General features: G+C 44.4%; 1 protein-coding gene across 5 annotated transcripts in view; it reads right to left on the bottom strand.

Moving 5' to 3' along the window:
• UBE3C (ubiquitin protein ligase E3C) overlaps positions 1–22550 on the bottom strand; it is a 1115457-nt gene that overhangs the window by 77471 nt on the left and 1015436 nt on the right. The window lies entirely within an intron of this gene.

The raw sequence follows: 22550 nt of genomic DNA, 5'->3' as shown, positions 1-22550 counted from the left end.
CATAAGCCCCGGCCCTGCACTCCATGGGTGGAGTGATGTACGGGGCCTCCCAGTAGATTTCCAAATATTAGCGTGTGGACTCGGCTGTGTGCCTCCCCACCGTGATTTCGCCTATTATTTACCCACCTTCTTTCAAACTCTTAATCCTCTCCTGCTCCCTTTCTCATACTAGTTCATCCTACAGCATTGTGTTTACACACACCTCAGGGATCTGGCTGGACTGTCTATTTTGCTTCTCCAATGAGGGGGTGACATCTTGTCCGGGAGCAGTTAATTGGTTACCATCTCCTCTCATCTTTCCAGATCACACCAGATCACACTCAGCATGTTCATGTGTTTTAACCATGTGTAAAAACCTTTCTTCAGTTAAGGCCCATTCCTGTAAATCCTTCCTTCACGAGGTGGTCTGCAGTGATGCAGGAGCCATCCAGTGGATCACGATATGCCGTTAAGCTAGCAGAAGGCGCAAAGAGGCAACAAGGGTACATATCCTCATGCCGCCCCTTGGGGTAGGAAGCAACTCGAGCACACAATGTCAGGGGTGGCCTCCAGTTTGACGGAGGTAATCCCTCTCAGCTCCGCCAGCACTGTCCGCCAAAACCCTCCCAACAGTAGGCATGCCCAGAACATGTGTAGAAACTAAGGCAATATTCTTTCTGATTGATATGGGTGCTCTCACAGTTTCCTATATGAACACATTACCAGGTTTCAGGGCAGATGACGTCACTGTTGGGTCCATGCACCCACTGAAAGGGATGTTGGGCATAGGTATAAGGATCCAGGGGATCAGAAAGTCAGCTTCATGATACATTTTTTGCAAGCGTTCCCAGAGGCTAGCAATATTGAGTAGAGCCAAATGAAAATGAACAGAATATTTCAAAAGAACATATACATCAGAAAGAAAGTTAGGAAACTTAAGTAACTTCTTTGAATAATGGATATTGGTAGCAGCAGATTCCTCATATGAATAATTACTCAAGCAGTAATAAAGCAGGAAGGCAGAAGGATCCATCCTCAAAATGACAGCACCATATCTTGTGATAGAAATCGCCTGAATTGCAAAAGAGCTGTCTTGTTTGTCCACATGTCCCATTTGATTCACAACAGATCAACTGCATTGGAACATTTAAAAGAGCTCAACTAGCTGCTTTACCTTCCCAATAATGAGATCGGAAAAAACTAATGGATCTTTTCCCGCCAGCTCATAACAAAGCTTTATGCACAAAACGATCCTGCTAAAAAACTTCCATTTTTCAACAGCTTTACATACTGGAGGGCGCTCAAAGCTGATTATAAGGCTGTTATCAAACCCTGAATAATGGAGATCTACAAATTTAGGGGTGTGATGCTTGTCTCACATCTAATAGATGTAGCCTTGCTTTCTTCTTGGATTGATCAGACCAAACATAGACAAAAAGATGTCAAGTTATTTTATGTGAAAGGATGACTTTACTTGTCTCAGTATCTTATCCTTAAGGAATACTTCCAATGGAGGAGAAACCGAAAATGCTCCAGCTGCTTCACCCTTTTGGCTGAACTAACCGATACTAGAAAAATAGTCCTAGATGACAGAGATTTCAATGGACAGGAATGCATATGCTCAAAGGGCCCAACTGAGGAAAATGATATTTTGCCTGACCAAATATGTCCACTACATATACCCTATGTTACATGTCATGTGCATGTCACCCATGCATATTTCCCGTAGTGGCCTGAATCACTAGGCCTCTGCAAACATGTCCTGCAAGTCAAGTCATCAAGTCTCCCAAACGTTAAGCTAAAATGAAGGCCCATGTATTTGCATTTTGCATTGTGCTCTTTTTAAATAAATATCGTACTGGTTGAGCCTGAAACCACTTTCTGAATTAATGTTTTCATGACTCTTGGCATACTGAGCTGCAGTCACGTCAGCAAGAAGCCTGCCAAGACAGTATTATGAATAACAGTTATCTGTTTGCTGTACAGAGTGGCATCCCTGCCCGGTGAGGAAAAGTAAACAGAACCCGTCCGAAAGCCATTCTGTCTCCATTTAAGTAAATCACAGTGCTTGCACCCATAGAAACCTCATGCAACGAATAAATATGCCCTCTCTGTCTTTTAGTGACGAACAACCTTTGCTTCAGATAATATATCCCTTGACTCTAGATATCAGTTGTACTAGACGTGCTGGTCGCCCTGACATAATTGAGATTCCTCTACTAGGTTGAAAGTCAGCTTCCTCCCAGTTAACACGTCAATTGCACGTCATGCTCAAAGTTGCACAAGTAAGGCAGAGTTCCAGCTGGTCATGCAAACTCCTCCTAAGTACCCACCCACCTATGACACTTACCTATCACCTACCTATGACTCATCAAAGTACACACTCTCATGTACACCCACATGTTCTTATCTCATTTTCTTCCTTGCTCTGCTTAGCCTATGTACAAGAAATGTATATATACTATGTTCAGTAAATAATTGTTAGAAGACTCTTCCTGAACCTCAGAGGTGATGGAACATATTCTCCCTTTGACTCGAGTTATTGGAATAAAGCCCATTTTAACTCAGATACCACGGACTCTGCTTCTCACTTGATGCATGATACTTTGTTAATGCCTAGAAATTCTGCCAGGGTAATAATTTATTTACCACATAATTTGGCGCCCTTACAGGGACATATCCCTTTCCCCACTCGCCGGAGTTGTGGGTCTAGTCTTTGCCCCCTTCTACAGCCGTGACGGACTTCAAAGTGCGCACGCCATCGGGATTTCCCGCTACTCCCTCAGGCCCAGGAGGAGGACGGACTGCGACCAGGCATCCATGTGAGGCGGTGAGGAACGCGGATCGTCTCAACCAGAGGCCCAGCCCGTGAGAGAGCAAGGTCCGAGGTCTCCAGAGGTCCACCTGTTCCAAGGCGCAAGCGTAGTCAAGTCAAGTTTCCGAGGCCTTCAAGTTTCAAGTTCTGCTTTCCCGGTGAGTACCACTATGGGGAATGTATCAAGTTTCAAGACGGGCTCATTTTAAATGAGAACGGTCAAGATGGGTCCGCGGTTAAACGTGGGCCCGGTAAAGACGTGTCTCATTTCTGGGACCGGTATGGTTGTACTGTATTTTCAGTGCACAAACTGTTTTTCAAGTACATGTTTAACTCTCTGTATCAGTTTAGGTTGTATCTGTATCTGTTTCAGTGTTTAAATTGTTTAGTGTGAATGATTGTTGATTGTTACAGTCTATTTTTTGTGTATTGTGTTTCCATTGTGTTGATTTCAACATGCCACTGTTTTCAAAGTTACGTCAGATAGGGACCAGAAAGGGTATACTAGAAGAGTCAGTTAATATCCCGCCTAGAGACACACCTGGTCATGATATGTGTTAAAAAGTCAAGACCCTCTCAGAAAGACGCTATTGAGTTATGGCGCAAAGAGTGACACAGGAGATCAGAGAAAGAATTCAATAAAGCAGAGAGAACTAAAACAAGCAGAGAAAAAAATAAAGCCAAAGAAAAAGAACTACGGGATAAGGGGGAACAGGTCAAGACAGAACAGACTGTTAGAGAAAGAAATGCCGTTGTTACTGGTATTTATCCCACCCTGTCAGAAGAACTAGTTCAAGTGACCACCTCAGAAAGACCCAGTAGGTAGAGAACGCCACCACCTGTACCCTTTAGAGTATGTAAAATAAGTCGACAGCATCTGAAGAGTTCATTTCCTTGTATCTAGACGAGTCCCTTCTGGACTGCGAAAGTGCCTTGTGAGTAACTAGTTGGTTTATTTGTGAATAAGCGCCTTGTGATTAAGACTTGTGAGTAGTATGTTGAATTTTCTTAAGTATAGCTCCTTGTAAATATGCCTTGTGAATAGCGTGTCATTTTTGTGACTTGTTGAGTTTCTTGTAAATATGGCTTGTGAATAGCGCCATGTGGTTATGTTTTGTGCAGAGCTTGTTATCATTACGTTAGGCAGGAGAGAGCTGGATCTCTTTCAAGTACTTGGAGAAAACGTTTTGAAGATGTGCGTATGTGTTATGTGATAACGTGGAGAGATGAGTTCATGACTTTCCCATGTACTGCAGTCATTGGGGAATGATTGTGCTTCAGCTGCCAAAGAGTTAATATCTTGTACTGAGTAGGCAGTATTTGTTTTAACATGCTGATCAACAAGGTGTTGAGGGATTTTGGCGTTTTTTGCTGTTTGCGGGGGGGGGGGGGTGTTTTTGAGCGGAAATTCGTACCCGTTCCAGTGGAGGGATTTGGTTGCTTTTTGGTGAGGATTTAGGGAATAGCTTGGACTACTGTGATGCAAAATTTGAAAAGGATCTGAGCTGTGGAAGTGGTGGAAAAAGCATGTTTTGTGTGGAGGTGCGATTTGCCATGTTATCCAATGGGCGTATTTCTGAAATGTGAGATAAAGGTTTCCTTGACTTTTCATTCTGGGTCTGCCTATGGGCGTATTCAGCATGCAGATTGAATGGTAAAATCTTGCGTGGAGAGTAAAGAAGTGTGTTTGTAAAGGGTTTGCCTTGGAACACTTGATTTAATGTGTTTGGCTCAGAGGTCGGTATAGTTGTAAATAGACCTGTCGAATTGAGATAAGGGTTTTTGCACGAAGAGTGCTTTAATGTTTTCACGGTTGAGAAGAAATGATAGAATAGACACATTAGAGAATGTGCTTTTAATTAGTGTACTGCAACCGTGTGTTTTTTTTTTTAAATAGGAATGTTTCTACAGAATATTTTTCCCAATGCAAGCTGCCCTTTAGAATAGCGTAGGAAAGTGGCTATTTGTAAATTAATGAACGTGGCCCTTTTTGATAGCTACAATACACTACCATCTTAGTGCATTGCTAAGAGTCCCCTACAATAGTTTGATTTGCATTCATTTAGTCTCAAGGCTCACCTATGTACTTTGACAGGCTGCTGATAGAAAGGTATAATGTTGCACGGTAAAAGCAGTGTTCATTAAACAAGACTTGGAAAATAGGATTTATTATGTCTGATTCAGAGGTGTAATACTTACACGGATGGTTTCAGATCAACATTTAGTGGAGAGGCTCAATTGATATATGCAGAGAACAGTCCCAACGCAACAGTCCATGATAATTCGTTTTTTTCCCTCTCAACTGCAAAGTGCTTAGCATTGTGTGCAGAAGCAAATTGTCCCTTTTATGTGTGCTAATTTGCATGCTAAACAAAGGCCCATGTTTCAAATGTCTTGCCTTCTAGCTGAATTAGTTAGACAAAAGTGTTTTTTAGAAAGTGGAGCTTTTAAGTAGCAGTACAGAATTATTTTAAAATGCTAGCATGTCACTTAGTTACAAAAAAAAAAAAAAAAAAAAAAAAAAATGTCTATTAATTTACTTTTTACAACGTTTTAAAAGTTTGCTTCAGTTAAGTTAGAGAACGTGGGTTAAGCTCTCTGTCCTGAGAACAGTTATGTTTTGAATAACTTAGAAAGTGTTTTTCGACCTTGAAGTGGCTGAATAACTTCTCCTGGCTGACTCCCAGGGACAGATGTTTATGTAAAGGGAGGGCTTTTCCCTCTTGGAGGTGGCCTGTGCCTGTCTTGTTGATATTGGCCATACTCCAATTCTTTACCGCGGATGAGACCGAGCTCTGTCTTCAGTAACTTGGCAGCTGTTCTCAGCTCTCAGAGCCTCCGTGATGAGCCGCAGAGAAATGTTTATGTAAAGGGAGGAGGCTTGCAGCTCACTCTTTAAGGAACTTGGCAGACGCTTGGCTCTTTCAATGAGCTCAGCGTTGGCAGCGACCCAATTTTAGAGAAGCAAAGACGAGTGAGAGGCTTGTCTCATGTTTGACACTGAGCCAGCTCCTGGCTCTGAGGGGAGGGGTAGGTGAGCAAGGAGTGAGTTCATAGCGAAGTTACCTCCCCAGCCCCTCTGACTTGTGTACAAATAGTTGCTCTTCCTTACAGGTAAGTCACGCTTGCAAATGTATAGTTTAAAATAGTGTAAACAGAATAATTGGCAGGAGTCTTGCTCTTGCGATGGGTTCAGCATCTGGCAGTCATTCAATTTTAGATCACAGTGTAGCCCGGCTTGGAATTGATTCAAAACTCCGAGCGCGAACATAATTCTAGAGGGAGGGGCTGCTTCTCAAAGGAGTGAGGAGTGGCGAGGCTCTAGGCCTTCTGTCTATGACAAGAATAATTTGGATTTTATTCAAATACATTTAGAGAACATATTGTAGGTAGTATGGTCATACTATTCCCAAGATTTAGAGTAGGATTTTAGTATAAACTGCAGAGCTTTTGGAACGAGGCTCCACTTAACTTAGAGGTTAACAGAGGTTTGTGGGCGTTTGTTTGAGGTTCCCCCAAAATAAAAATTGTGGTTTTGGATTGAAAATTCATTTTTATTTATTTATTTATTTTTATGTAATTCATTTTTGCTGGATTGATGACATAGGGTCCTAGCATTTGCAGTCAAGCATTAAAGCGACAGCTGGTCAGTGTTTACATGCCTACCAACACAGCACTGATACAGTACATAAACGACATTCTAATTACAGCAAGATCAGAACCAGACTGTGACATTGCATCTCTGACAGTCTTACACTTTCTGTGAAAAGCAAGTGGTGTACAACACTTGCTTTCCAAGGAGGGTACACCAGGTATACAGCTAACATAACCATGTATTGGCCTTACTTCTTACTGCAGGCAATGGATTCCCCAGTATGCATATCTAGCCAAACCCCTCATACAGTTAACTACACAGGAGGCAGCCATTTTGACTGTCCTCCCTTGGACACAAGAACACACCTTGGCATTTGAGGAATTAAAAAGAGCATTATGTCAAGCGCCAGTTTTAAGCGACTCCATGTTACAGTAAACATTTTATGCTTTTTTATTTTTATTTATTTTTACATTTGACTGTAGCGAGACTGACAGGATATGGACTGACATTATTTCAACCACACAATATTCTGAATCCTGCAACACTTTTGCCCTCAAGTACAGTAAATGCACCACCACATGACTGTGTGGAAGTTATGAATATAGTGACCAAGACAAGACCTGACAGATATTGTACTCCCAGACCCTGACCTGACACTCTATGTGGATGGTTCATGCATGCGAACGAGTGCAGGAGAATTAGTAGCAGCCTATGCTGTGACCACAGGAAATAGACACACTGTCTGCACAAACAGCAGAGCTCATTGCTCTGACACAAGCCTGCATAAGAGCTAAGCACTTGAAAGTAAATACGCTTTTGACGTTGTTCATGATTTCGGGGTTCTGAGGAGGAAGAGAGAGGTTTCTTGAGACCTCCCATGGGACCAAGATTCAGCACAGCCAGCTTATTCAGGCCCTGTTAGAAGCCATACATTTACCTACAGCCATTTCTATCCTGAAATACAAAGCTCACACCAAAGTTACAGACACCATTTCCCGGAGTAATGACCTGGCAGACCGAACAGCTAAACTTACAGCCCAGACAGCCCAGACAACAACAGACACGACAAGGACAGAGGTACCATTACTGACAACATGTATGACAGTCAGGGACCCTACACAAGATGTACTCGACATACAGACATATGCCACAACAGATGAGATAAAGAGATGGACTTTACAAGGAGGAGGGGTCCAGACTAACCAAGGTTGGATGACTAAGGGAAAAAGCACATGGTTTCAGATTCTATGGTACAAGTAATCATAAGCACAGCACATAGTCCCGCACACTTGGGAGAGAAGGCAATGCTAGACAGCTTACAGAACATTTGGTTTAACAAGCAGCGAACATGTATGATCTATTGCCAGTTCAATCCAGGAAAAGGCATTCCGGTGGAACAAGGCCGATTTCATCCTCCTGACCACCTTTTGAAGTTCTCCAGATGGATTATATCCAGATGGACAGATGTAGAGGTTTAACAAGTATGTCCTAGTAGTTGTGTGTGCACTGTCTAGATGGACAGAAGCATATCCAGTTCCAGATTATACTGCTGTTACAACAGCCAGGCAATTAGTGCGCGAGTTCTTCCCCAGATATTGCCCCGTGTCATCTATTCTGATAACGGTCAGCCATTCTCCTCTGAATTAATGAAACAAGTGTCTCTTCTGTTAGGATATACTTGGAAATTCCATTGTGTGCGACACCCAGAAGCAGCAGGCCTTGTTGACAGTAACATGCTGACAGATTACCTGGCTTCCTTGATTTCTGCACTACTCTCTTGTTGTTCACAGGTTGCTGCTGCCTTCCCTGACAACACCCAGGTCAAGGAACATGCCATAGCACCAGGAGAATTTGGACTCCTCAGGATCTTTGATCGTTCAAGTCCCCTTGAGCCACGTTGGAAGACGCCGAAGTTGGTGGAAGGACGTAAAGGCCGAACTCACCTTCATCACTACAAAAGACACTTTGGACTATTTGGAACTTTGGAACTTTTATAAAGAACACTGACCTTTGCTAGAAAAGACTCCACAGCAGGAGTATAGGTTTAAGTTGCGATCTAGTAAGTCAGACGTAGTTTAATTGTTTAAGCCCACCCAGTGGTGAATCGGTTAGACTCGATTTCTGACATGTATAAGATCACATATGAGAATAGCAAGAAGAGAGATAAGAAGGAAAAGTACTGCAAGGTATTACGCAGTAGATGTATAGTTACTTTGATCATCCTTTTTATTCTGTGCATTGTTATAATTGGTGTTAGTTTATTGCTACATGTTTTCTTTCCTATTTCCTCACATATACATTCTTCCAGTAACAGTACCATAGAGCATACATTTAGTGAACTGCCGCCTCATGAATTGTCATATCGACTTGCACTACGTAACAATACTTTTATTCGAATGTTACACCATTCTCATCAGACCAGCAATGCGACTGATTGCTGGGTATGTGGCCAAATGCCACCTTATCAAGAGACGAAGGGAGTCTTGCCCTTCTACCCTTTACCGTTCTCACACAATGGTTCGTGTGGAGCATGGTTTGCCTTAATGACCTCAATAGATAGAAGGTACATAGCTTATCCAGGTGGCTGGATATATGGAAACCTGAATAAAGTAATGAATGAAGCATGCTTTCCAGACAAAGACGGATTCCCCCAAAGAAAGGGAACCGATTTAGAGAATGAAGAGTACGAACAGGGAAATGCATCTGTTAATTTTATAATGTTAAACGTTCAGCCCAAGCAAAACACAGGTCCACCGTTTATATCAGTCCTGTCAGCAAAAGGTGATTTATGTGTTAGTAAGAAAGGCTCAGTACATATGGGACATAGCGAGTGTAACACTGTAGTAGAGTTTGATGATAACGGACTTTCTTCTTTCAAAACATCACGCCGTACCTATTTCATTTGTGGTCAGACAGCCTATGTACATCTGCCCTTAGACTGGGGTGGGACTTGTTATATAGCATTCTTATTGCCACCCGTTTTTCTAGCTCCATCAAATTATCATAGAGATTCACGACTAGAGCATGTTAGACAAAAGAGAGAGACAGATTCCGCAGGGATCGATTAGACTGAAACAGCTTGGGAGCAATATACAGATTTCAACAGAGGATTCTTTTTCTTCATAGGTCCCGTCCAAAACAGTAAACTGATACGCAGGTTAACAAGGACTCTTGAAACAGTTGTAAATGTAACTGCATCTGCCCTGGCGAACTTGACCCAGGAACAGTCTGCTATTAGACTTGTCGTTCTTCAAAACCGCCTCGTTCTAGAAGTCATCTTGGCGGATAGGGGCGGAGCTTGTAGCGTCATTCGATCTAGTTGTTGCATTTTCATCCCAGATAATGCACCATCTGTGTACGAAGCAATAACAAGGCTCCACAAGATTGCTCATGCCATACATCAAGACCCATGTTGTAGATAATTGGGTTGGACCCATGTAGTCAGTGGGACCTGGGTAATTGATTGAAATATATATAGAGGGGTCCCAGACCAAACAAACAATTATTTATTTATACTCACATATTTTTTCTTCCTCCCCGTTTTGGAGAATATCCGCGACTGAATGCTCCCTTGTACCCCTAGCAACGGCAATTAGTCTTTCTTCTACGAGGTTAGTAAACCTCGCTGGTTGCCCGGGCGGCACTTCCTGGTTCCAGGAGACGCGGTGAGACGCCGGCTCGCACGCTCCCCCTTTGACAATTCACAATCCCTTCGGGTGAGTTCAGAGCAAGCGGCGCGTTTTGTTCCCTTTAGAATCAAGTCACCGGGCAACTTACCCGAGAACTAAAACGCCTTTTATATATTTTTATATTTTTATATTTTGGTGTTTTTCAGATGTGGTACGAGTGCCCTTTATCACTTTGAGGATTTTTGAAAAAAACCCCGTTACGACGGAGGAACGAAAATCGGTTGAATTATCTATACCTTACTGTCCTGACAATAAGGTAGGCTGCTTAATAGCGATCTCCCGTGTACACGTTTTAGTAAATCACCATAAGGGTTGGTGCCATAATTTTCTATTACGGTCCTTTAGATCCGGACAACACACAGCGCAGAACAAGGCATCGCCTGGTGACGGACCACGTTTTTCTGGCCGTTTTTCTGCCTGCTCCGCCAGGTAATTGCTTAAAAGTCTAATATGTGGCTTTATCCTTAGCTTATCCTTAGTATAACTTCCCTCCTTTTTAATTTTCAATTTTTAACTTTAAACTTATTTCACCTATCCTATCCTTAACCTTGGACAAAACGGACCCTTCCGTTTGTTTCAAATTTAACCATGTCGGGACTCTTTTGAGACCGGTTTAAGTAATGAGTTGTTATCTCTATTTTGTGCTTAGGAATTAGCCCCACTCCACCCTCCACCTCCCTTCACGTCCTGACGAAGACCCGCGCAGTAAGGATCCACTGTCCTACACCTTCTGGGTCAAAACGTAGACAATCATCTACAACCAAGAACTCCTAACCCTAGATTGATATAATAATCATCATAGGAGTCTCTTTCACGAAAAATGTTTTGTCTGACATATGTTTTTTCTTGACCTCTCATATGTGGATCAATGATAATTATGATTTGACTCGTGGATTTATGCATAATGAATTTTGATTAGTGATGTGTAACTATTTGAAATGTATTCCCTTCCTTGCACTCCTTCCCTTCCTGCTGTGGGCGCATTGAATTTTGTGTACTCTACTTTTGATTTTTCAATCATTGAATGTCTCATGGTGCAGTGAAAATAAAAACACTTTGCACCCTCATTTGTTTTGGATCTATTCTAAAAAATATGTGAGTATAAATAAATAATTGTTTGTTTGGTCTGGGACCCCTCTATATATATTTCATACATCAAGACCCAGGCACATGGACCTGGTCCAGTTGGCTCTGGGGTATAATATCTGCTTGGGGATGGAAAGTTATGTCCTTCCTAGGAATAATTCTACTTATGATATTTGGTTGCTGTCTCTGTCTGCAGTGTGGTCCGGCGATTTGCGGCCTGTGTGCCACTGCCTGTGTTCCCCATCCACGTAAACAAAGAGTTAAAGATGAACAAATGATTCTGTATGATCAACTATACGGTCTCATGAATATAGATGTATCCTAAAGGGTTATGTAGGGGACAAGGAGGGAATGAGGAAAATGATATTTTGCCTGACCAAATATGTCCACTACATATACCCTATGTTACATGTCATGTGCATGTCACCCATGCATATTTCCCGTAGTGGCCTGAATCACTAGGCCTCTGCAAACATGTCCTGCAAGTCAAGTCATCAAGTCTCCCAAACGTTAAGCTAAAATGAAGGCCCATGTATTTGCATTTTGCATTGTGCTCTTTTTAAATAAATATCGTACTGGTTGAGCCTGAAACCACTTTCTGAATTAATGTTTTCATGACTCTTGGCATACTGAGCTGCAGTCACGTCAGCAAGAAGCCTGCCAAGACAGTATTATGAATAACAGTTATCTGTTTGCTGTACAGAGTGGCATCCCTGCCCGGTGAGGAAAAGTAAACAGAACCCGTCCGATAGCCATTCTGTCTCCATTTAAGTAAATCACAGTGCTTGCACCCATAGAAAGCTCATGCAACGAAGAAATATGCCCTCTCTGTCTTTTAGTGACGAACAACCTTTGCTTCAGATAATATATCCCTTGACTCTAGATATCAGTTGAACTAGACGTGCTGGTCGCCCTGACATAATTGAGATTCCTCTACTAGGTTGAAAGTCAGCTTCCTCCCAGTTAACACGTCAATTGCACGTCATGCTCAAAGTTGCACAAGTAAGGCAGAGTTCCAGCTGGTCATGCAAACTCCTCCTAAGTACCCACCCACCTATGACACCTACCTATCACCTACCTATGACTCATCAAAGTACACACCCTCATGTACACCCACATGTTCTTATCTCATTTTCTTCCTTGCTCTGCTTAGCCTATGTACAAGAAATGTATATATACTATGTTCAGTAAATAATTGTTAGAAGACTCTTCCTGAACCTCAGAGGTGATGGAACATATTCTCCCTTTGACTCGAGTTATTGGAATAAAGCCCATTTTAACTCAGATACCACGGACTCTGCTTCTCACTTGATGCATGATACTTTGTTAATGCCTAGAAATTCTGCCAGGGTAATAATTTATTTACCACACAACAATGAGAAATGTCAAGACGAAATTCAAGTCCCACTAAGGGACAAAAAAAGAACTGGAGGTATCCCTTACCAAAGAATCTAGAAACGATTGGCAACAAGAAACCATAAGCTGAGATTGCCACCTGAAAGCCTCAGGCATCCCTATATTGAAACCTTTCTGTGCAAGAAAAAACACAAATTACAAGACTCTCACCTTCAAAAGATAAATCCTTGAATCCTTACACCAAGCAGAACATCTACTAATATTTGCAGCCCTGGTAGAAGAGAATCTGTCACGCAGGCATATTTATAGGATCTCCAGTGGGAGCTTGTCATATTTCAAAGTCAACCTATGAAGTTCCATGCCAGAAGGCCCAGCTAGGAAAGAGAGTAGTGAAGTAAACAACTTCTGTGATGAAAAATTAGTTCCTCTTGCAGAAACACAAGTGATGAGGGCTTGAGGCTCAGGAGGAGGAGGCTGGTTTATCACAAACATTTTATCCATGTGGAGCAAGGAAAATTATGTGTGCCCTTAGATGTCGGATGTAGTAGATGACCATCTGCATAAAGGTAAAAGGAGGGAAAGTGGAATGTAGTTGAAAAGTCCATGCCAAAGACAGCTCAACCCCCATCAACCATTGGCCCAGGGAGTATTTGTAACATTTTGTGTGATGGGCCTCAAAGTGGTATGTCTCCAGAACTTCCTATCAATGAAAGTCTGACTAGTACCTCCGGATGCAAGTCTCATTCATTACAGAGCAAACAAAGTCTGCTGAATCAATCAGGCTCAAAATTTGGAGGCCCTGCTAGATGTGCGGTTAACAGGCCAACTTTTCTGTCTATTGCAGTGAACAACAGATGAACAGTTCCTTCAAATAGAGGACTGGAGGAGACACAACCATGTTTGATTATGTATGCCAGGTCCATACTATTGTCTGTTAAGATGTGTGCATGTGCTCTCTGAATCTGTGGCAAAATAACTTCTGAGCCAACCTGAATTTTTTTTGTCCAAGCAAGTTGAGGTGGGTCTGCTTTTTCTGCTAGGGCCACAAGCCATCGGGGGTCATGTCCCCCAGATGCAACTAACACCTTATCTTTTGGCAGCTGGAATAGTTCCCACTGAAAAAGTGAACCCGACGAGTCTCACCCATCCAGGACCTGAAAGCAATAACAGAATCACAATTTTGTTTTTCTGGTGGCTAAATAACTGGCTTTACTGCCTTCTCAGTGTCCATTGCAGATGTCTCATAAAACGTTGTACTTGAGATACCACACTGATGCAAAATACAATCAGGTCTAACAGGAGTAACACAGTTCTTGCTAGTTGAAACGTTTGGATTTGAATTAAGCAACTATTCAAGAGAGGTGACACAAGAATCTCCACTGATGTGAAGGCCCATATTATTTATGTGTATAGAATTGTCTCTACGCCTAATTCTCTGGGCAGGAAGATGGATTGATTACTACAAATTCATTAAGAAACCTGGCTCCAACAAAAAGGATGATTGTAGTCCACTGGTGCTTAAAAGTAAGCCTTGGTAGGGACACATTCAACAGCCCAGTCATCCAGGTATTGGTAAAGCAGAATGCCCTGACAAGGGAGATGGCCAACGGCAACTGCCATTACCTTGCTAAACACACGCAGAACAAAGGTAGAAGAGCAGAACAATAAACTCTTATTGTTCATCACCCACAACAAAGCACATATTCTGCATATGCTCCTTGACAAATGGTGAAGGTAAATACACATGCAAGTTGGAGAAAGTCACCCAGCTTGGAGGATATGAGAAAGAGTTGTTATATCAATCACAAATCTACAATGCAGTGCAACTCACCATCTTTCTTTGGACTATGCAGGAATAACAATCTTTTTTCCTCGGAAGAATATTCCTGGTGGAGTCAGCGGCACTTGGGTGGTCTTTTGCCCATGAACCAACTAACATCTAAATAGAAGGGGCAGACCGCCAAATCGGCGGGCGGTGAAACGGTCAAAAAAGTGACAGCAGGACCAGATCCCCCAGATCTAAATCAGGCCCATAGTCTTGTGTATTTTTACACACTTTTTTATGTGTAACGCATTAGTGTACATTTTTATAACTTTTCAATGGAAACGAAAACAAGTTACTTACCTGTAACTTTGGTTCCCCAGTATTGGTAACTTTCATAGATTCCCATGCTTTATATCATTCCCCGTCGTCGGAATGGGAGCCTCGGTAAATAAAAAATATATCATAACCATAGGTACAAAAGAGAAAATCAGGCCTAGGCCTCATCTCATTTGGTAGCATATCACCCTCTTTGTGTAAAAGAGCCCAAACTTTCTGCAACAACCAATCAGAATAGCCTCACCCCATAGAACCTTCCTAAGAGAGCCTCAGAGCCTCAGATTTTCGTAGCCGTTGTGCAAAAAGCCACTATCTCCGTAAAAAGGCAGAGCTTTCCCAGGGGAGGAGGGTGGGCGCATGGGAATCTATGAAAGTTACCAATACTGGGGAACCAAAGTTACAGGTAAGTAACTTGTTTTCTTACCCCAGTATTGGAACTTTCATAGATTCCCATGCTTTGTATCAGAGTAGCTAGCAGTAAGCCATAAAATCACATTTTTTTACATGATTCTCATGACATAACAGAGCTATGCTCCTAGGAAACAAATCATAAAATGTTACCATAAAAAGAACACGATAGCTGATACAAAATGTGATATACAGGAAGGAGGGATTGTAGGGAAAGCTCACCTCTTATTGAAAAAGATTCCTGAGGACTGCTTGTCCCACAGCAGTGTCATCCTTCACTGTAGACTCTAGACAGTAGTGTCTTGTGAAGGTATGTGTACTGTTCCACGTTGCTGCCCTGCAGATGTCCTTTATAGGGACTCCAGAAAATAGAGCCACCGAAGATGCCACTGATCTTGTAGAATGTGTTCGGACTTTCCTTTCAAGTGGGTTGCCCGCTCCTTGATGGCAGAACTGAATAGTACTGGAGATCCAGCGGGAAATGCTGGCCTTGGTTAGCGGAAATTCCTTCCGCGGAGAGCTGTAAGACACGAACAGTTGCGAGGATTTCCTAAAAGGCTTCGTGCGCTCTAAATAGAACTTCAAACACCTTTGAACATCCACAGAATGCAAGGATCTTTCTGCTGGAGAAGTAGGTCGCGGAGAGACTGACTTTAAAATTAATGGTTCATTCAGATGGAATTCAGACGGCACCTTGGGGATGAACCTCGGATTTGTTCGAAGGATCATGACATCCCGCTTGAACTGAAGGAAAGGTTCCGCTATAGACAGCGCCTGCAGCTGACTAACCCTCCTCGCCGATGTCAATGCCAACAGAAGAGCTAGTTCCCAAGATAGGAACTTTAGGTCCGTCTTGTGGATGGGTTCAAACGGAGCTTTCATTAGCTGAGATAACACCAAATTAAGCTGCCAAATGGGAGGCGGAGGACGGACTGGAGGATACATCTGAAACAGGCCTTTCAAGAACTGCTTGACAATCCTAGCAGACCAAAGAGAGGGACCTGAAGATGTCCGCCTGAATCTCGAGATGGCCGCCAGATGAACTTTCACAGAAGAATGAGCCAATCCAGATCTAGCCAGCAACAGGAAGTATGGTAACACCTGATGTGGAGCTGAAGTGTAAGGGTGAAGATGTTGTGTCTGACACCATAGGCAGAACCTTTTCCATTTTGCTTTATACGTCTTGTTCGTACTTGGAGCTTGAGCCTGAGACAAGACGTCCCTACACTCCTTGGGGAGGTTCAAATCTCGGAACTCTCTGTATTCAGGAGCCACGCTGCCAAGTGAAGCGAGCTCGGGTCCGGGTGGAGCACTTGACCCTGAGACCTCGACAACAGGGAAGGAACCAGTCGTAGGCGAATGGGATGATCCTGAGAGAGCAAGATGAGCTCCGTGTACCAAAACTGCCGGGGCCACGCTGGTGCAATCAAGATCATTCTGCACGGTTCCGCCTTGATCTTCCTGATCACCCTGGGGATTAAGGGTATCGGAGGAAAAGCGTAAAAGAATGCGCCGTAACAGGCAATCGAAAGCGCGTTCCCCAAGGACCCCGGATGGTGATCCCTCCTTGCATAGCACCGGCATTTGGTGTTCTCCGGAGTCGCAAACAGGTCTATGGTCGGGGTCCCCCGGATTGAAAACACCTCCTCTAGAATGGTTTAGTCTAACTCCCACTCGTGGTTGATCGATTTCTGCCGACTTAGTGCATCCGCTGTTACATTGAGCGAACCTGGAAGGTGTTCTGCTGACAGAGCAATGTTGTGAAGAATCGCCCAATCCCAAATTAGTTGAGCTTCCTTGGATAGAGTCTGAGATCTTGTTTCCCCCTGCTTGTTGATATAGTGCATGGCCGTCGTGTTGTCCGTCTGGACCAGCACGGAATGATTCCGAATCTGTGGCAGAAAAGCCTGCCCAGGTGATTGAACAATTGAATGCATGTTGTAATGGCCTTGGAAGTTTCCTGGAAAGATGGAGCTTTGTAGCCAGTCGTCCAGGTAAGGAAACACTTCCAGAGACTGCTTCCTGAGGAAAGCTGCTACTGGAGCCAAAACCTTGGTGAATATGCTCGTTGCAGACCGGAGACCAAAAGGAAGTACTTTGAATTGGAAATGGCTCTTGCCTACTGTGAATCGCAAGTATTGCCTGTGAGCTGGGTGGATCGGCACATGGAAATAAGCATCCTCTAAATCCAGAGTCGCCATATAGTCCCCTGGATCTAGCAGACGTAGAATATCCTGGAGAGTGACCATCCTGAAGGACAGTTTGATGAGATAAGTGTTGAGCTCCCGTAGATCTAGTATGGGGCGCCATGTTTCCGTCGTCTTGCGAACCAGGAAGAACCTGGAATAAAACCCCCTCCCTTTCTGCGAGAGAGGTACAGGCTCTATCGCCCCCTTGATAAACATCTGGTGGGCTTCGAGACGTAGCAATCCCAGATGTTTCGTTTGACTGGCGCCTGGAGCTCTGGTTGGAGGTAGATCTTGAAACTCCAACGTATGGCCACACTGAACGATATTCAAGACTCACTGGTCCGATGTTATAATTCTCCAGCTGTCTAGACAATAAGAAATCCTGCCCCCCCACTGCTGTTATCGGTGAGGCAGGAACAGTAGATAGAACCGAGAGGCCGCTATTGTCTCTTGGAATTGTCTCTCCCTTGACGAGTTTGGCGTCCTCTCTGCGGTTGACGAGAGAAAGCCGCCGACTGGCCCTGGCGTTGATTGGAATACTGAGGTTTGTATGATTGAGAGGATTGTGATGAATATCTCTGTTGGTTGCCACCCCCGTAAGAGGAGAAACCTCTTCCTCTCGCACCTCTAAATGGAACCTTACGATAATTCAAAAATCCCAAGGACTTTGCTGTGTCCGTATCCTTCTTAATGCTTTGAAGGGCGTCATCCTCATGCTTTCCGAAAAGCATTTCTCCATCGAATGGCAAGTCCAAGATCTTGTTCTGGACTTCTTGGCGAAACCAGGTCGCCCGCAACCAACCCTGACGCCGTAGCACAGCTGATCCAGCCAGAGCACGAAAAGCAGTAGACGCTATGTCCATAGCACAATCTATCACCTCTGACGAGGATCTCTCTCCTTCCATCAACACCTTCCTGGCTTCATCCCTTGTTGATTCTGGAAGCTGTTTCACAAATGGGGATAGATCGTACCACATCTGGCGGTCATACCTGCCCAGGATGGCAAGAGCATTGGCAGCACGAACCAGGAGGGTGGCCATAGAGGAGAATCTTTTTCCTACATTGTCCAAGCGCCTCCCTTCCTTGTCCGGAGGCGTAGTAAGGGGCGTGGAAGGATTTTTCTTTTTGCTTTGTGCCGCTTGAGATATAACCGAATCCGGTTTAGGTTGTTCCAGTAGACATGTTGGACTGCTTTCCGGCGCCTTATATTTCTTCTCCAGTCGGGGAAGAACAGGAATGACTGTCGCCGGATTTTGCATAACTTTAACTCCCTCAGACCATACATGTTCTATTATCGGTATAGATCGGACTGACCTCTTGTATGGTTCTTTAAAGTCATAGAGGAAGCAGTCTGTCTGCACAGTCGTGATCGGCAGACCAAATCTTTTAGATGCCCTCTCCATGAGGTTATGGAAACCTCCAATGTCAGCTGGTGGAGAGGTAGCCGAATCCTGCCCTGCCACATCCGGATCTTGAGGACCACTATCATCATAATCCAGATCAGGATCATGCGTAGGATCTTCCTGAACATTTTCATCAGAAGAAACATCTTCCACCACCTCTTGTGTTTCCTGTCTGGGTTCCGGTTCCACCATCCGTGGGGTTACCGTTGTCACAATGATTGCAGGAGCAAGTGGTCTAACAGGAGAAGCAGGGCGCTCCTGTTGTATTATAGGTTGAGACGGAAACCTATTTCTATAATCTTGCAACATCAATTGCAAATCTGATACTAGAGAGGATGGCATGGCCACCATGTCCTGTCCGAAGGTTTGAGGAGGTCTGCTTTGTTTGGCATACTGTTGTGCGTAATATTCTTCAGTGTCCGTATCCTGACACTTCACATTTAAGTCCGAGGGACTGTAGGCATCCCCATAAGGATTATCATCCTCCTCGTCCTCAGACTCCTCATCCAGCAGCATAGTAGGAGGCAAAGGTGCTACTCGCCTAGGAGAAGTCATCTCAGGCGTTATTCGCTGTTTTCGCATGGAAATGTGGATTTTTTTAATCGTCGACGGAGTCGTCGTCGACGGAATCGTCGGTGTAATCGTCGTAGATGGAATCGTCGACGGAACCGTCGACGGAGAGATGGATCTCGTCGACGGAGCTTTCAGCGTAGACTGTGGATTGATCGTCGACGGCCTCGTCGACATCAACATTACAGCAGACGTCGTCGTCGTAGTCTTCGTCGTCGATGCAGCCGTCGACACTACTCTCGTCTTCATCATTGTCGACGTCGAGAATACAGCCATCGTCGACGTGCAGGAAGGCACCTTAAACTTCGGAGAAGTCATCATCGTCGACGTGCAAGATGACTACATAGCCGCCACATCAGTGCGCTCTAATCAGTGACTTTTCAGGAGTTTCCACGCCAGAAGCGGCGAGCCACAACGTACACTGACCACTGGTGTGGAATACTAGGGCCCTGAAAGTGGAAAGCCCTGTCCCTAGAAATCCGTTCGCAGAGCAGGGAGAATGGGTCGGTCAGGAATCTGCGGCTAGATAGAGTTTCTACCAGATACAGCGTTACCGAAGGCAAGTAACTTGGTCATCTGATAGTAACTTTCAGCCTCAGATTACTTATCTTAGAATAGATACCCAAGCAATACCATCCCCAGTGGTGGGTCTGTGGACCAATTTCACATGAGGAAGTCCAGTAGGACTGAATAGGCAAAATGCCCATACCTATGGAACTGAATGTTCAGGCAGTAGTGTTTGGTAAACGTGTGCAGAAAAGCCCATGTTGATACCTGGCAGATGTCCAGGACCTGAGATCCTCTTGCTAAACTAGTGGTTGCAGCTTTAGCTTTGGTGGAATTGATATGCAAATCATCAGGGGCTGCTTCTTAACCAATGTGTAGCGGTAGGAAGCTGGCTCTCTATATAGTGTACCAAAACGAGGTACACTGTGCAAAGAATCTAGGCAACCCTTAATGGTTTACAGAGGCACAAGGAACAAACTGAAATGCTCTCTCATGGTAGTACGGGCGAGCAGTTTAGGCTTATCAGAGGGTAGTGCTAAGCATTTGTTGTACTCACAGAGGAAATAAATGAGACACACACTCAAGAATAAATATAAGACCAATTTAGAAACAATAACATTTTAACATAAATTTTAACATCACGAACTTCTATATCATGTGAGTACTTTTCGAGATATTGATTTTTACAGATAAGTAAAATGCTCACTCAAATGCGTCTTTACGAGGTCATGCTTTCCTGTGGGAAAATGGCATACACTGCATACAGTTACATGCAATAGGTTTCCAGGGGTCCACTTCAGGACTTAAGGTGGTGGGGGCCACGGTCCAAGGAACCACCAGCAGTTATTCTTTACCTGCCCAGGAGCGTCCAATTGAAGAGGTGCTGTTTGGGTTGTTAGCTTTGTGTACTATGCCAAAGGAGAGCAGGGGTCACCTAGAAACGGGCTGCAGAGGCTGACTTGGGGACAAGACTGGGAGATCTCAAAGATGGGCTCCGTACGTGAAGGCTCTGAAAGCAAGGCAGCACAGTCGGTTCTCTGAGACCTGGACAGGGGCACTCAGGTGCAGAGTCGTTAGGTTAGCTGGGCTTGTGCGTCACGGGTGCTCACAGTTGTCGTTTTGATGTTGATGGGTCAAAAATCAAGACAGTTGGGCTATTCTCAAAGTTAGTCTCTGTGGTGCTCATGTCCCTCAATGGCTGCGCAGTCTTGGATTCATTGGAGTCCGATTGGACTTAAACAGGCTTTGGTTGCTGCAAGTAGTCCAGTACCCCGGGGATTGGTTCAGTCGGGCTCCAGTTGATCCCGACGTCTTCTCAATTGGTGGGGAGACGGATCTGACCTCCTGGACCATGATTAACTCTTCCTTGGCGGCTGCTGCTACGGGGGAATTGTGAGGCTGCAGAATGGTAGACCAGACTTTGCTGTTTGGTGCCTGCAGGCGAGTAGCTCCACCACTCCAAAGGAGATTGCTGGCAATTTTCAAAGTGCTGGCAGCCCACTGGGGTTTTTGTTAGAAACACAGTGGCATGACGAGTCAGATTGTCGGGCTTAGTACAGGTAGACAGGGTTTGGCACCAAAAAGTCCACAGCTGATCCTAAGTTCTCACTTTCTTCGCTCTTCTTTACACCTTCTTCTTGTATCCGTCATATCTGAGTTCCTGGTGTCAAGGGTGTCACCCAAAATCTCAAGTTAGGGGAGTGTAAGGTAGTAGCCAATGGGCCACTTACTTGTGGGATGCCTACGCCCACTATATGACCATTTCCTGTGGGGATTGGACATAACCCTGATCCAGTGTGTCTAATTTCACCTAAAATTAAGATGCTGGAATTCTATTTTTCATTTTCACTTCAGGTAGCCCACCTTAGGGGTGTAACAGCCTGATATCGAACATGTCTCCTGACCAGCTAATGTGCCTGTCTGTCTTGGTGCCAAATGGGCCCTGGGCAGGGTGTGTCATTTGCCCAGTCTGGGGGAAGCCGGGGTGGCAAATCAAAGGCAGCAGAGGCCTTTGCAGCCTCCTGGCTTGATAAGCTGATTACTTAGCCATCCAGCTGCAGGGGCCCGAAACCTGTCTGTGGTTGCAGGCTGGTCTACACCAATAAGCCAATACATTAGAGTTTGTTAGGTTTTCAGGGGCACCTCTAAGGTGCCCTCTGGGTGCATGTTTTATTAAATCCACTGCTGGTATCAATATGTATTTATTAAGACGAGGTATTTGATACCTATCATTACATATTTCAGTGAAGCCTTCATGTAGCTGGGAACTTGTAATGACCAATGCCCAGTACAGATACTCAAGATGGCTTCCCTGTTCACTTGCACTATTTAGCTGGTGGACTTGACAGCACAGTGGCATATCTGCTCATGCAGATACATCCTCCCATGTAATAAAATGCACCCTGCCTTGGGACTATAAGTCCTGCTATACGGGTAACATATATACTTCATGCAGTGTCTGGCGACATGGTACACAGTGACTGGGGGTGAATGTTTTGCAATGTGCAACATTCCGTCCATCATCTTGTGTGTTTTGCTGTTCGCCCTATGTGGGAAGAGTATGCCCAGAAGTGGGTCCCGTGCTCACTACGCCACTGGAGTCAAGCTATCCTGGCTGATGACGGCTGATACCCAGAAACCGGTCCTAGGATGCTTGATCCTGGTCCAGGGAAGACAGGCTTGGTGTAGCGGTTTCATGGTCAAAGGGGCGTGTGATCCATCCACCTTGGTTTTGTATATGCATTTAAAGGAGCGAGAGTGGTCCTGGCAGAAAGCACTCCAACTACCAGCATGCAAAGGGGCAGACCTACGGGGGCACAAGGCGGTTCTTACAAAAGCACCTCCCTCCCAAG

The sequence above is a fragment of the Lissotriton helveticus genome, chromosome 10 (genome assembly GCF_964261635.1).
Source record: "Lissotriton helveticus chromosome 10, aLisHel1.1, whole genome shotgun sequence".
Lineage (NCBI taxonomy): Eukaryota > Metazoa > Chordata > Amphibia > Caudata > Salamandridae > Lissotriton > Lissotriton helveticus.
The sequence above is the reverse complement of the archived record's forward strand: the minus strand, read 5'-3'. Positions and strand labels throughout refer to the sequence as shown.